This window comes from Neovison vison, chromosome 1 (assembly GCF_020171115.1).
Source record: "Neovison vison isolate M4711 chromosome 1, ASM_NN_V1, whole genome shotgun sequence".
Lineage (NCBI taxonomy): Eukaryota > Metazoa > Chordata > Mammalia > Carnivora > Mustelidae > Neogale > Neogale vison.
In genome coordinates, this window is record NC_058091.1 from 108841970 (window position 1) to 108858207 (window position 16238).

At 34.7% G+C, this 16238-nt stretch overlaps 1 long non-coding RNA gene across 2 annotated transcripts in view; it reads left to right on the plus strand.

Annotated features, from left to right (window-relative positions):
- LOC122909537 overlaps positions 1 to 16238 on the plus strand; it is a 71909-nt gene that overhangs the window by 43815 nt on the left and 11856 nt on the right. Inside the window, exon 1 of one of the 2 annotated variants that reach the window (XR_006385161.1) lies at positions 8826 to 8893. The exons of the other annotated variant lie outside the window; for it this stretch is intronic. This is a non-coding gene — a long non-coding RNA (uncharacterized LOC122909537). Of the gene's footprint in view, positions 1 to 8825; positions 8894 to 16238 lie in introns of those variants that run through there. 2 annotated transcript variants of the gene reach the window in all.

The window sequence follows — 16238 nt, forward strand, 5'->3', positions numbered from 1 at the left end:
TTCACAGCCTGTTTGATCTGGTGCTTGTTGGCCTTGACATCCACAATGAACACAAGTGTGTTGTTGTCTTCTATTTTCTTCATGGCTGACTCAGTAGTCAGGGGGAACTTGATGATGGCATAGTGGTCAAGCTTGTTTCTCCTGGGGGGCGCTCTTTCAAGCGTATTTGGGTTGCCTTCGGAGACGCAGAGTCTTGGGTCGTCGGAATGTAGGTGATGTGTGGATCTTCTTTTTTTTGTGACTGTGGACGCCTTTCAGCACCACTTTCTTGGCTTTCAAAGCCTTTGCTTTGGCTTCGGCTTTGGGAGGGGTAGAGGCTTCCTTCTTAGCTTTCGGCTCCATCTTCTAAAATCAGTACTTTTTAATGGAAACAACCTGACAAAAATCTGTCACAGAATTTTGAGACCCATTAAAACAAAAGTTTAATGAGAAAAAAAAAATCAAATGAAGTCACAGTAAAGGTATAAAATTGTAGAACTGAGTAAAAGAAAAGTGAGCAAAGTATGGGAAGGAACCACAGAAGACAAGAAAAGCCAACACAATTTTGAAGATTGATAAATGTTAATATTATCAAAGTAAGGGATGCTGAGATCTATCACTACCAGAGTGTGAAGGGAGCCAATCAAGATCAAGAAGACTTTGAAAGCTTCAATCACCTAATACTTGGATTGTGAGGTCTGTGAGAGGTTGGAAGGAAACAAAAGAACTGATTGAAAATAAGGTACAGGAAATATTTAAACTCCCACATCTCTCCCCAAACCAGGAAAGCAGACAACCCTCTGTCTCCACCCAAGCAGGAGAACCGAGTTTTACTTTCTGCAAAGCTGAATGTGAGGTTTCCAGACTCATCGACATCAAGTAGGAATGAAGTAGGGGTGAATTTTTACTGAGGCTAAGAGAAGTAAGTTTGAATCTTCATTCTGAAATATCACCAGACAAAAATTTCAACATCAATTCTAGAAGTTAGGAAACGACAGATGAATGTTTTAAACTTGAGAGGGAAAATTATTGCAAAAATTATAATCAACTCCCTAAAGTATTCGGTTGGTAAGATAATGCAGTATAATTCTCACCATAACAATAAGCAAGGTTCAAAAACTTAGTAAATTTACCACTGAAGTTGTTATTACTGTAAAGTTAAGCCTTCACATCTCCCTGTTGAGAAGTACTGGGTTCTCACTGCATGTTCTAAATGTTCTACATGTTCTAAAGGCCCAAGTTCTCGTTAGATTCACATGATGGTGTTTGTCCTCTCTGTTAGTAAGGTCAAAAGGGTTGGTTCTGTGTCCACAAGGCCATTTAGGTATCAGAACTGAGGAGGAATTCCAGTAAATACAAGTTTATTTGCTGCTAGTTTCATTCATTCCCAAATGGACCAGGAAAAATAAGGATAATGGGACTATCATCTGTCTCCCTCCTGTCTGTGAAAAAGTTCCCTGCCCTTTCCACACACACCACATTCCACCTTCCCTCCACTTAGATCTTCACTCCCAGAAGGTAAGAACTGTATTGTGCTGCATTTTTGAGGATAGAACTGGGTTAAGGACAGGATCTGCTCACTATTTTTGGTATATGTCTAAATGCATTTTTACAGTGTCTTATTTCTGAAAATGAAATGCTTCAGCATGCAAATTCTCAAACCTAATGTATCACCAAAACACACATGTTCAGGATACTACTGTGACTATATGCTTTTCTAAACAGGATGGGAAATAGTCAACTAGAAATCAATACTGTACAAGAGATCCAACACGAGAGAGAGCTTTAAGTGACATGGTTTCACTTATTTGTGGAACATAAGGAACAGCATGGAGGACATTAGGAAAAGGAAGGGAAAAATGAAGCGGAAGAATCAGAATATATATATATATATATATATTCATATTGTTGTTAAGATCAGTAACAACATCCAATCCAGACTGGAGCAGTGGGGGAGAATGATCAAGGAGGAAAGATACCCCTAACAAAATAAAAGTTATTTTATCTGATGTGTTTTGCCACATTAAGTGGGGATTATGAGGCTCCAAGTCAGACTGGAAAGCTGGAGAAAAAAAATATTCACAGATATAAGGACAAATAAGAAAACAAAGATGTCAAGATTATTTCTTCAAGAGAAAACTATGAAATGTTCAAGAAATAGAATGAAACATACTAGAGCCTCTTAGTGCGAGTAACATCTACATGATCCAAGTAATGTATTGATTCAACTAGAAATTGTAGTATAAATATGCTGGGAAGTTGTAGAGAAGGAGGAGAGAGAACATTTGAAAGCATGGATGAAAAGAAGGTAATTTTAAGAAAACAACATCCTCATTTTCTATATTTGGAAATTAATAAATAATAAAGGACATGAAAACATAAAAGTAGATTACATGTTTTTAAAAAGATTTTTACTTTATTTGCTTGACATACAGAGATCACAAGTAGGCAGAGAGGCAGGCAGAGCAGAGAGCAAGATGCGGGGCTCCCTGAGCCGAAGGCAGAGGCTTTAACCACTGAGCCACCCAGGTGCCCCCAGATTACATATTTTTAAAATATGGAGGCAAGTACAAGAAGAAGTGATTAAATGAACTGAGAGTGGTTAACTCTAATGAGTGTGATCCAGGAGTGAAAAGAATTTAGAAAGCAGATTTCTGAGCTTGGTTATAAGGCTTGAGGTACTATTAACTTTTAAATTATGTACATGTATTTCAGAGAACAAAACTGAGGACTCATAATATTTAAACATTAGGTCCATCAGAAATAGTAGAATGAGATTCAAGATCATTAGTTTTACTACATTACTTTGGAACTCTTATGTTTTCCTCTATTTTTGAAGTATTTAATTTTAACATTGTGAGAAAGAAAAAAAGGAGAGAGTAATAATGCTGGAATAGAATTAGTCAGGAAAGGTACTGAGGTGAATTCTGTCTTCTAGAGCTACTCTGCCTGACACAATAGGTACCTGCCCCTTTTGTTTATTAGAAGACTTGAAATGTAGCTAGACATATTTTTGGTATGTTAGGTAAAATGACTGAGCCACCCAAGCACCCCAATTCATTTTTTAATACATTAAAGTTTGGTTGCAACCAATTGTAAATAAAGAAAGCTAGAAATATGGTATTGGAAAAAAGATTAGGAACTAACATGTGTGAAATGCACTTTGGAACTATTTACACAAAAATAAAAATTGAAAATGTAAAAGTAAATTATTTTTATAAGAAATGTGTAAAATGATCTAGGAGTATTACCTAGAAATATGCCATAATGTGGTTATGCAGTGATCAAATCAATACATAGGAGCACATATAATGTGTTAGGCATATTATCACTATTAACAAAAGCCCTTCACGAACTTCCTAGTATTTTAAAATGACTGGGAACTACCAGAGTCATAAATCAAGAGTAGAAAGCAGAATTTTCAAGGAGATTCTTAGAATGACCAGACATCATAGAACAAGACTGCAGAATGATTAATGATTGATCAAGGGCCATCAGCTAGTCTTTGGATACTGTGGTCATAATATTTTTAATTTTTACAAATTAATGAAAATTAATTGACATACATTATATGTATGCATGAGGTAGTATCTCCTTGTGGCTTTGATTCGTACTTCCATGATAATTAGTGAGATTGAGCACCTTTTTATAAACCTGTTGGCCATCTGTATGTCTTCCTTAATTTTTAAAACTTTTTAAAAAAGATTTTATTTATATATTTGACAGAGAGATACAACAATAAAGGTAGCACAAGCAGGGGGAATGGGAGAAGGAGAAGCAGGCTTCCCACTGAGCAGAGAGCCCAATGTAGGGCTGGATCCCAGGACCCTGGGATCACAACCTGAGCCAAAGGCAGACACTTAATGACTGAGCATCCCAGGCACCCATGTATGTCTTCCTTTAAAAATAAAAATGTCTATTCAGGTCCTTTGCTGAATTTTTACTTTTTTTTTTTTATTTGTACTCAGTTGTAGGAGTTTTACACATCTTGGATATTAACCCCTTATCCAATATATAGTCTGAAAATATTTTCTTCAATTCTATAGATTACTTTTTTTTAATGCACTGATTGTTTCTTTGCTATGCAGGCGCTTTTGAGTTAGATGTATCCCAGCCTGTTTATTTTAGTTTTTGTTGCATGTGCTTTTGATGACTTATCTAAAAAAAGCATTACTGAGACCCATGTCAAGGAGTTTTTTCTTCCATATATTCTTCTAGGATCTTCATGCCTTCAGGTCTTACCTTTAAGTCTTTAATCCATCTTATAGTTGATTTTTGAGTATGGTGTAAGATATGGGTCAAGTTTCCTTCTTTTGCATTTGGCTGTCTAGTTTTCACAACACTAATTATTGAAGTAACTATCCTTTTCTCATTGTGTGTTCTTGGCTTCTTTGTTGTAAATTAACTGACCATATGTCCATGGGTTTATTTCTGGGTTAGCTATGCTGTGTCTGTTTTTAATGCCAGTACCATACTGTTTTGATTAATATAGCTTTGCAATATAGTTTGAAATAAGGAAATATGATGCCGTCACTTTTGCTCATCTTTTTTAAGATTTCTTTGGCTTTGCAGAACCTCTTCTTGTTCCATACATATCTTAGGATTTCTTTTCTATTTCTATTAAAAATTGCCCTTGGAATTTGGGTAGAAATTGCATTGACTCTAGTCAGCTTTGTGTAGCATGGAAATTTTCACAATATTAATTCTTACAATCCAAGAACTTGAAATATTTTTCCACTTATTTGTTTCTTCTTTAATTTCTCTCATCAATGTCTTATAGTTTGCACTGTCTAATTCTTTCAACTTCTTGGTCAAATATATTCCTGAGTAGTTTATTTTTTTTTTTATTTTTTTTTTTTTAAAGATTTTATTTATTTATTTGAGAGAGAGAGAGTGTGAGAGAGAGCATGAGCGAGGAGAAGGTCAGAGAGCGAAGCAGACTCCCCATGGAGCTGGGAGCCTGATGTGGGACTCGATCCCGGGACTCCAGGATCACGCCCTGAGCCGAAGGCAGTCGTCCAACCAACTGCGCCACCCAGGCGTCCCTAGTTTATTATTTTTGATGCTAGTTTAAATGAGATTGCTTTCTGTATTTCTCTTTCAGATAGTTCATTGTTATTGTATAAAAATACAACTGATTTTTGTATGTCAAGTTTACATCCTAAAACTTTACCAAATTTATTTATTACCTCTAACAGTTTTTCCTATGGAGTCTTTAGGATTTTCTATGTATAAGATCATATTATCCAATCAAAACAATTTCACTTCTTCTTTTCTAATTTGGATGCCTTTATTTATTTATTTATTTATTTCCTGGCCTAATTGCTCTGGCTATGACTTTCAGTACTATGTTGAATAGAAGTTAGGAGAAGAATCATCCCTCTCTTGCTCCAGTCACCAAAACACTTTTCAACAAGCTACAGTAAAATTCTGCATGAATTTACATTACCTTTCTATTATTTTCTATTTCTTTTACTCTCAAAAATATATGCTGCTTTATATCTACTAATGTTAATAAAATTTAGGCATGAGTGGGTCAAAAGGAGATTCATAAAAGATAAATCATTAAGCAAAATGACACTTCAGGAAATGAAAGTGATTTTTAAACACCTAGCAGGGAAAAAGATATTCATGTCGTTTGGAGTAAGCTAATGGCTTGACGCTCTATTTAATACTACTCTTTAGATAATAACTTTATTATAACTTTATTAATGTCTGGAGGAAAAATCACTTAAATCTTTTGCCAAAGTACCAGTGCTTGCTTACTGCATAGAAGCAGCTTTCTCATTCCTATTTTTTTTTTCCTTGAAGCTGTTTGCATATTCCACAGGCTCATTTGTTATGTTTATCTTTCTTACCATATCTAATTGAATGGAATAGGATGATTTGGCTCATTCTGTGCACAGTGTGGTCTCTGCAGGCATGCTTCTCAACTCATTTTAATATCCTCAAAGAAAACCCTATTACTGCAAGATAACTTTCAGATTAAAATGTAAACATGCTAGTCTATTGCCTCACCTTGTTTGAAATCACAGGAGTCATGAGACAGAAATTCTTAGGGTCTAATACAAATATATTTAAAATAAGGATAATGAACTTTGTATTATAGAGAATAAAACTCCAGAAGAGTCCTTTACTTTATTCTGGTCATGTGAGATGCTATGTATCATATTCATCTAATGTACTTTCATACTGTAGCTACAGTAAAGGAACTAGAAAGACTCTTTGGAAGTTATAAGTGAATTTTAACAAAGCTCAATAAATAAGAGGAAGGTAGAGACTAAATCAGCGATTCAAAAAGGACTAAATAATCAGACATTATGAGTTTACTCTATTCATTTCTACCATCCATAGGCCAACATGTAATAGAGGACGATTGTTAAGTAATTAGGAGATTAAATTTAAGGAAAAGGAAATGAGATCATAAATTATAATAAATGTTAAAGACGAATATAATGGCATAAAATGTAGTGATCAGGTCTTTATAATTTCAACTTAAAATAGTAAGCCTTGGAGCTAGACTAATGACAAGCCAAAGTTTTCTGCTCCTTTGGAGATTTGAACTCGGCATAAGAAATGGGTGGATCTGGGGCACCTGGGTGGCTCAGTGGGTTAAGCCTCTGCCTTTGGCCCAGGTCATGATCTCAGGTTCCTGGGATCCAGCCCCTCATTGGGATCTCTGCTCAGCAGGGAGCCTGCTTCCCCCTCTCTCTCTCTGCTTGCCTGTCTGCCTGCTTGTGAACTCTCTCTCTCTCTCTGTGTCAAATAAATAAATAAAATCTTAAAAAAAAAAAAAAAAAAAGAAATGGGTTGATCTGGCCTGTAGTGGTTATCCCAAGGCTTTCTCTGTAACTAAACTATATAAATATGTTTTGTACTGTAATTTTGGTACATGCAAAGCAAGAAGATGGCACAGAAAACTGTAAATAGGTAAAACAAAGGTACATTTCAAGGTAAAAAGCAGTGAGAAAACATGGGAGCAAAGACATTGTAAAAATCCATCAACAAAAAGAACATTTGCGTTTATGAGGCTCTATCAATATGCCATGTCCCTACTTCCCTAGCTCATCTGGGCAGTTGTATTTCAGAAGCCACTCAAGTTTAACAAAAACCTTGATTTCAAAAGAACTGTCAAGGTTATTTGAGAAAATAGTCACAGGATTCTTAATCATTGCTTTAACTGTAATGATTGTGACTGAAAAACATTTCCTAAAAAATAAATTACCTTGTAGGAAATAGTCCTTTGACAATACTACCTTGAAATGTACATACTATAGTTTGTTCAAGCCAGAGTATAAGGCCTTCCCATATGCATTTCTGAGATCTCTCTGAGCTTTCTGGCTAGGACTAGGGTTTAGTTCATATTAATAATAAGCCCAGTAAATGGATAAAACATGGGTTCTCAAATTTTAGCATGCACCAGAGTTACCTGGAAGATTTGTAAAAATACAGATCGTTAAGTCTTACTTCCAGAGTTTCCAAATCAGTAAGTCTGGGGTGGATCCTGATAATTTATATTTGTAATAATGTCTCAAGTGGTACAGATGCTTCTTGACTGGAGACCACCTTCTGAGGTTTAGATCTATAAGATGCAGTATAAATATTGCTAGCCTGCTCATTTTGAAAAAGATACTAACAATTCAGATCCAATTATATGGCCTCAATTCATATAATTTTATGTATTTGTATATTATATGACATTTCCACTATTATTAGGATATATTATATGTTATAAATTGTCTAAATGAACATGGACTTTTTTTGTACTTTAAGGAAAATGAGCATGGGATGTACTTCAAATAAAAATTTGAGTATCATTCCCAATCTATTTGCAAACTTTACATAATTTTACACAATTTTCATCATTTGAAGACATATAGAATTCTACAATGAAAAGTGTACTTTTTAAGGTAACATATAACTTGTATAAACTTGATTTACTGAAAAATTGCAACATATTACACTGTCATTTGTGGCTAAATAGCCTCACCAGAAAAACTATATGGACGCTTAGGTCACCAGAGTACTTAATTCATAAGAGCAACATTTTTGCACAATCAATAGGGTAATTAATATAACATCAAAACAAATGGAACATACAAACAATGGTGAGCTACGTTGCAAGATAAAAGTCAATATGATGATCTAATAGTCTTCCTGTGGAGATATTAATGTTGTGACCACGGTTTTAAATGAAGCTGTAGTTGACACTTGCAAGCCAGTTTCTGCAATGAATAAAATGAAAAGGCACTTAAATATGTTACAGTGCAAACCTATAAATTTCTGTAGAAGTTATTGCTCAAATTTTACTTTTTCTTTTTGTTCAGACTGGATATTCACACTTTTTTTTTTTAAGTTCCTAACTTGGCTTTCTCATTTTCCTCTAAACAGTATTATGTTAAAGATAAGATGAGCCAAGGGAACAATATGATCTAAGTAACTTTAATTTCAAAGAGAGAGCAAGAAATTTAAATTCACATTGGAAATTTCTAATTATGATTTTTTATGATTCTTACTAATGTAGTTAATATTAACACTTCCTGTCCAAGATAAGCTGGGATGGGTTTAGAAATATTCATGGCACAATGTAAAAACACCAACACACACACACACACACACACACACACACACACACACACTGCACCTCTGTAGAGTAAGTCCAGATGTACTGAAGGCTCAAACTCATGTATAAGAAATATAAATCCTAAATGTCAAACGTATCAAAAACCATACAATGGACATGCCAATATATATTCTATTTCAGAAGGTTTTTTGCAAGAAGCTCTTCTGTGACATTATTTTGCCTCCATCAAGAGATATCTATGTTCCTTTTGTCTGAACAGTGACTGAACTTTATAACTACCTCATCTAATAGAATACAGCAGAGTGGACACTAAGGGACATCAAAAAAAAGGTAATAAAAAAGGAGTGTAGGTTCTGCTTGTGGCTCTTCCCCTTTGTTTGTGTGTGTGTGTGTTTCACTTTTATTTCTAATGTTTTAAGCTTTTTTTTTTCTTTTTGTAGAATGTGTTTTTCACATTCTATATCCTTAAAATTTTTGTTCTTGTTAATTTCCATCAGTTTCTGCTTATGCTTTTTTGATACTGTCAGGTTGGGTGCACACAAGTTTATTTAAAAAAAATGTTCGGAGGCTTTTATTTTGTTTCTTTCAATAACTATCATTCCTGTTTGTCCTCCACAATTTTTTTGTCTTAAAAACCCTTCGAAGTATACCAGCATTACTGTACCAGCTGTTTTCATTTATCATTTAAAAAAAACCCTTCTATTAGAGTCTGTTTGTAATAATTCTAAAAGTGATATAAATCAGTCATAGATTCTTTTAAAAATCTTAGTGTGTTTTTGAATAGGTATTAATTTATTAAAATTACTGTGTAATATAATATTTGAACTATTTCCAAATGTCACTTTGTATTTTGCTTATAATGCTTTCTTTATTATTCCCCCTCATCTTTAACTGAAAGATATATATTAATATATAGTAAGTTTTTAATAACTTACCTTAAATATTTTTTACAGACAAAGGTGTTTATTATAACTACCTTCTCCCAGATCAGAACAAAGTACTTAGTATGTGTTAGTGTTCTCTGAAATGTATTCCTGTATCTGATTTGTTATTGTTGTGTGGTATCTTAGATGTGTCTTTCTAAATTGACCTGCAAATTGATCATTACTATTTAAAATTAGATGGAAAATCATGTTATTAAGTATTTGCTAACCATTCTATCTTTGATTGCTTATGCTTTAGCTGATATATGCTTTCAGTAACAATTTCAGAAGAGATACATTTGTATCGGTATGCCTAAAAATATTTTTATTTCTTTAAGTCTTAGAAGATATATATTTTATGTTCCCTGAGAATTTAAGTGGTATTTTAATTTTGGAAACTAATTTTATTTTTATTTATTTTATTTTATTTTTTAAGATCTTATTTATTTGTTTGACAGAGATCACAAGTAGGCAGAGAGGCAGGCGGGGGTTGGAGGGAGCAGGCTCCCCGCTGAGCAGAGAGCCCAATGTGGTGCTTGATCCCAAGACCCTGAGATCATAACCTCAGCCAAAGGCAAAGGCTTAACTCGCTGAGCCACCCAGAGAATCTTTGGAAACTAATTTTAAATGTAAGAAGTCTTTAGGGGAGCCTGGGTGGCTCAGTCATTAAGCATCTGCCTTCAGGTCTACTGATGATTTCAGGCTCCCCAGGAGTCTGCTTTCTCTCTCCCTCTGCCCCTCCTCACCACTCATGCTTTCTTTTTATCACATAAATAAATAAAATCTTAAAAAAAAAAAGTCTTTAGGAATCTATTGTAATTATTCATAAAAAAATTCTAAATTTTCTCTCTAGTTGCCATGAATATTTTCTCATTTACTTCATTTTTAAAAATTTCTTTATGTTTGTTTCTCTCTGTTCATACTTCCTTTCCTTTATGTGCCTTTTCAGTTTAAGGATTCATATGTTTCTTAATTTAAGAGGCATTCCAGATAATATGTATTTGAATATTGTCTCTTCATTGTTTACTATATTCTTTCTTCTAGAATGTCTATAAACTGTCCACTTGAAGCTTTCTTTACTAAACACACTCTATAGTTTATCTCAGTTACTGATGCATTTTTCATTTTAATAACTGATTTTTATTTTTGTTTGTATATTTTTCATGCTCACATGTGTTATATTCATATTATTAGTTTTTCTAGTTTATTTGTTTTTGTTTTTTCCCATAAATTCTTGTCTTTGTTGTAGATGTAGTTATTTCCTTTAGATCTGAGAAACTTAAACACACTGATAAAGCACACTTTTCACATTGCTTTATATTTGTAATTTCCTCAGGAATAAATTCTTTAATGTTTAAAGAATTACAAAAATTGTTGTAATTGGTATAGATTTTTTTTCTCCTGGGTTTAAAATTACAGCTTGCAAATTTATTTTTTTCTGGTAATTTCTTCTCCCCCCCGCCCATTTTCTTCACCTGACTACTTCTCTGTGTTTGGTGACTTTATTCTCATCCTACCCTTCTCTCTACCCTCCAGTGAAGTCTTATAGACAAAAACATCCGTATACTGGTAATTTAATTGTAATAGATTGTATGGGTATTAGATATTTATTCCTCAAGCCAGTGCCCTGTTATCCATCCTATAAGGCTGTGTACAATATATCCTGTTACTTTAAGAAAGTTGTTTCTTGTTTTGAACAGCAGTCTTTAGTAGTGGGCATGTTTTGTAAATCTTTGGTTCACATAGTGAGCCTGGGTCAAGTCTTAAGCCACCATTGTCCTTTTCCTATTCAAGTTTCTACCTCCACAGTCTGGTTTATCTGTTTCATTTAAGGTTCACAAAGAGTGTTTTAATTTATAAGTACTATGTTTGGATTTCTCTATAAATTCTTCACTTTGTTATTTTGATCAGAATTACAAATATATACATATATACATATATATATACACACACACATATATATACACACATATGTGTGAGTGTGCAGGTGTTTGTGTGACTTTTTTGTTTTTTAGAGAGAGAGAGAGAGAATGCTTGCAAGTGGGGTGAGGGCTGGAGGCAGGAAGGGCAGAGGGAGAGAGAAAGAATTTTAAGCAGGCTCACACAGCACTGAGATCAGGACCTGAGCCAAAATCAACAGTTGAAGGCTTAACTTACTGAACCACTCTGGTGCCCCTGTATATCTTTTTTTTTTTTTTTTAAGTCATGTTTTTCTCTTTTGAATTGAGGTGCAGGGTATAAGTATTATATGAAGAAGGAGATTAGCCTATAGATATTATATGAAGGAGATTAGCCTCTTTAATGCCTTTTCCATATCTTTACTTCAGTGTTATGCTTGTCATAAAATGATATAAAGACTATTCAGTGACTGTTTCTAAGAAGTGTGATGCTGTCAGATACCCTTCTGCAAGACTGTCAGAGCTCCAAATTTATTCTAGTAATAAGACTTTTAATTTATGAAATGTGTCTCCATTTAGGAAATACTTTTATAATATGTCTGTTTGCATCCTATGAAGAGAATTATTAAACATTTCTTCAATAGTTGGATTGTGCTATAATTTGAGAACTGACTATATCTCAAAATAATGTGTCATCTGATCTGTAGATTCACCAGCTACTTGGTTTCTAACAAGAGATATTCTGATGAGATTAAATGTTCTTAAAAATGAAGTGTATCTGTTGTTACTTGAAAAATGTATTATCTTTTTAAAGAAAAATTAACACATCTTTCAGATCACCATACACATTCTTGAATATGTGGCATGTGTTTACATTAATCACCACTTTTTACATTTTAGATAAATTAGTGATTAATACTAGTGTGTGTATACACACACACACTCATGTGTGTGCACACACACTTATATATTATATATATTTCTTATAAACTTTCTCTTACAAGAATGCACCTTCTGTGCACCTTTTAACACAAGTTTACAAAAATAATCATCTTGTATTTGGAATTTATGTCAAGAATTATTTGATATAGCAATCTGATTGCAAACACGTTTTGGAGAACTGTCAATTGGAGGAATTAAAAAGGAGAACTATAACAAAAAAAAAGAATAAAAAGTAGAGTGCTTCAAGGCAAAGAGAATATCTGAATAGGGCCTACAAGAAAATCTATTGTATTGCTGCTACCTAGAGGTTGGAATATTAATCAAGGCTAAATATTAATTCTCTTTTTTACCTTTACATTCAGAACTTTGATTTTTTAAAGTAATGTCATATTCATAAGCCTTATTAAAATTAATTGTTCTTTTCATTTTCAACTTGGCTTGTCAAAAATTGTGATTTCAAAACTATAACTTTCCTATTTGCCATTATTATGAGCAAAGACCATAAAAATTTGAGAGTGCAGCAAAAGAAAAATCACCTTAAAAAGAAAAATCTACTCTAGCTTAGAACAGGGGCCATTTAAAACAATCTCTTTTTACTCACTAGTGTATTTCTTAACTATCTAGAGCTTAATGTTTTGTACTTATAATTTGTTCATCTTAAACACTTAATAAGCAGTATTTTCTATGAAAGGGCCAACCTCTTGAAAATAAACAATTTACTTATGTTTTAGGGATGCCTGGGTGACTCAGTGGGCTAAGCATCAGTCTTCAGTTCAGGTCGTGATCTCAGGGTCCTAGGATCCACCCTGTATGAGGCTCTCTGCTCAGCAGGGAGCCTGCTTCCCCCGCCCCCTCTACCTGCCTCTCTGCCTACTTGTGATCTCTCTCTCTCTGTCAAATAAATAAATAAAATCTTTAAAAAAATAAAAATAAACAATTTACTTATATTTTAATAAAGCTTTAATTTTATAAATTTGAATAATTTTTAAAATATCTTTTTAAAAAAGATTTTTATTTACTTATTTGACAGAGAAAGAGAGGCTAGCACAAGCAGAGGGAGCAGCAGACAAAGGGAGAGGGAGAAGCAGGCTCCCCACTGAGCAGGGAGTCTGATGTAGGACTCAATCCCAGGACCCTGGGATCATGATCAAGCAGAAGGCAGCTGCTTAAATAACTGAGCCACCCAGGCATCCCAATAAATATGAATAAATTAATGCAGTTGAGGATTTGTCTTATTATTTGGAGGCCCAATACACTGTCATAACTTCATAGTTAAGCTATGTTTGCCCTTAATCTCATATCCTCTATATAAATGCAACATGCCACTGTCTACTTAGGTATACACACCAACATCCTAGAGGCACCTTAGACTATCCACTCCCCTCTTTCTCTAACCCCTCCAAGGGCTACTCAATTACCAGATCATGTGCTCTGCTTTCTAAACATACTTAAAATCAGCCCCTCATCTCCACACTCTTTCTGTAATAATTTCCAAAATGGGGACATTTTCAAACTTCTTCAGATTCATCCACCCCACCAGTCATAAATAATTCTTTAAACATTTTCAGATCTCATAATAACGGTCTCTCTCTTTTTTTATATTTTTAAATATTTTATTTATTTATTTGACAGACAGAGATCATAAGTAGGCAGAGAGGCAGGCAGAGAGAGAGGAAGAGAAGCAGGCTCCCTGCTGAGCGGAGAGCCTTATGTGGGGCTCTATCCCAGGACCCTGGGATCATGACCTGAGACGAAGGCAGAGGCTTTAACCCACTGAGCCACCCAGGCGCCCCCTAACTGTCTCTTAATTAAACCATTTGAAGAGCCTCTCCATTTTCTTTAGAATAAAATTCACTTTTATGTTAAGGTTATTTATGATTTTTCCCCAATGATCTCTCCTGCTTTCATTCCTTATCATATATTTCCATAATAATTATTATTACATAAAATATATTTGCAGTGCTTATTACGTGTCACGCACTGCTCTAAATTCTTTACAAAACACTTCACTATAAGTTGGTGCTGCCCTCTTTCCATTTAACCAGTGAAGAAGCTGAAGAACAGAGCAGTAAAGTCACTTGGCCATAGTCACAACTAGTAAGTGGCAGAGCCTACATTTGCACCCAGGTTCTCTGGCTCTAAGATCTCGGCTTTTGATCATCCTTCCTCCTGCCTGTGTTCTTTCTGCTTCATGAAAAATTTAATCATACTGGAATATCATAATTGTAGAGGTTATTTTTTTTCCTACTAGATGATTCATGTTTCCTCTTGTCATAGCGTCTCAAGTATTCTGTACTTTGGACTGTGTGTGTGCATGCGCCACACGCATGCGTGTTTCTCTGCATACATATTTTTTCTCATGTTATAAAATGAACTCTCAAACAGGAATTCTTTGAGACTTTAAATCTCAAACATTTCTGTGATTCCTTTTTCCCTTGCCTTCCCACATTTAACAAGATGTCAAGGGCACACATCTTTAGCTTAAAAAGAAAGAAAGAAAGAAAAATAAAAAGAGACTTTTTTTTTTCCACTTCTCTAGCTCCATGGGTATCTGTGTAGTTCTAGCTGTATATCCCTATACACAGGCCACAAAAGGGACAGTTTAACAAAGAGGCTAATTCACAGTGTGGCTGGGGTAAAGAGAAACCACATAGAATAGTGCATAGACTAGTAGCATTCCTTCCATAAAAGGGTTACTGAACAGCTAATGGAACCAGGAAGCAGGGCCTGCGGAGAAGACCACTTTGCATGGAGGGATGCTTCCAGTCAAAGGCCACCCTCCAGGGAGTGATCTGGGGAAATAAACACCTTGATCTCAAACTCTTTTCTCCTATACTTTTCTCCTGGGGCTCCCACTGATGGAATTCACCTAAAATGCGAAAGGTAGGGAGGCTCATTGATCTGGTGCATAAAGCTCTAGCTCCTGGGGCAGAGAACAGATTGGAAAGAGTGAAGGGCAAGATGAAGGGCACACATATCCCTTACATTAGAGAAGGACATTTCTCAATCCTTAGGCACTTACCAGGATACGAAATAGATTCTGGTTCAAATGTACTTCAAAACGTACCCCTCTACAGAAATGATTAAAATGATTAGGTTTGTTTAAGACTGATTATTTAGGCAGAGTTGAATGTTTGAAAAGTTAATGTAAGTGGTGTCAAGCTTTGTGGTTGTCAATAGCTAATCCATATTAAGACCAGACAGACAACTAAAACTTACACAAAGTCAATGATTTCTTGCTAGGCTAATTTAACATTTTTTGCTCTTTGTTATTTGTCTTTTCCAATCAGGAAATAAAAGATTACAGATCTGCACTTCCATTAAATTCCCACCAGTGTATCAGAAAATATGAATATCCACCTGTACTGATATTTTTATGTCAATCATTAAACAAATCATAATGTGACAAATTTGTTCAACTGACAAGATACACAAAACAGCTGGCGGATATCTTTAGCAACCCATTGTTATGGGTGCCATTTTAGCACAGTTATAGTTGATTAGGATAACCAAAAGGGGAAGATTAGTGCTGTTTTTGACAATTAAAGCAAACAAATGAAAAGAAAGGATAGTAGGATAACAATTATAAGTTTCGTGACTCTTGGTTTCTTTTCTGTCTCCTTAAGTATAAATTTCTACTATTTGTCATTAGTGCACTCAGTGGTCCCTGTATTCTTGTTTTAAGAACTGAAATTCTACACAGACTTCTTTTTTTTTTTTTTAAAGATTTTATTTATTTATCAGAGAGAGAGAGAGGGAGAGAGAGAGAGCACAGGCAGACAGAATGACAGGCAGAGGCAGAGGGAGAAGCAGGCTCCCTGCCGAGCAGGGACCCCGATGTGGGACTCGATCCCAGGACGCTGGGATCATGACCTGAGCCGAAGGCAGCTGCTTAACGAACTGAGCCACCCA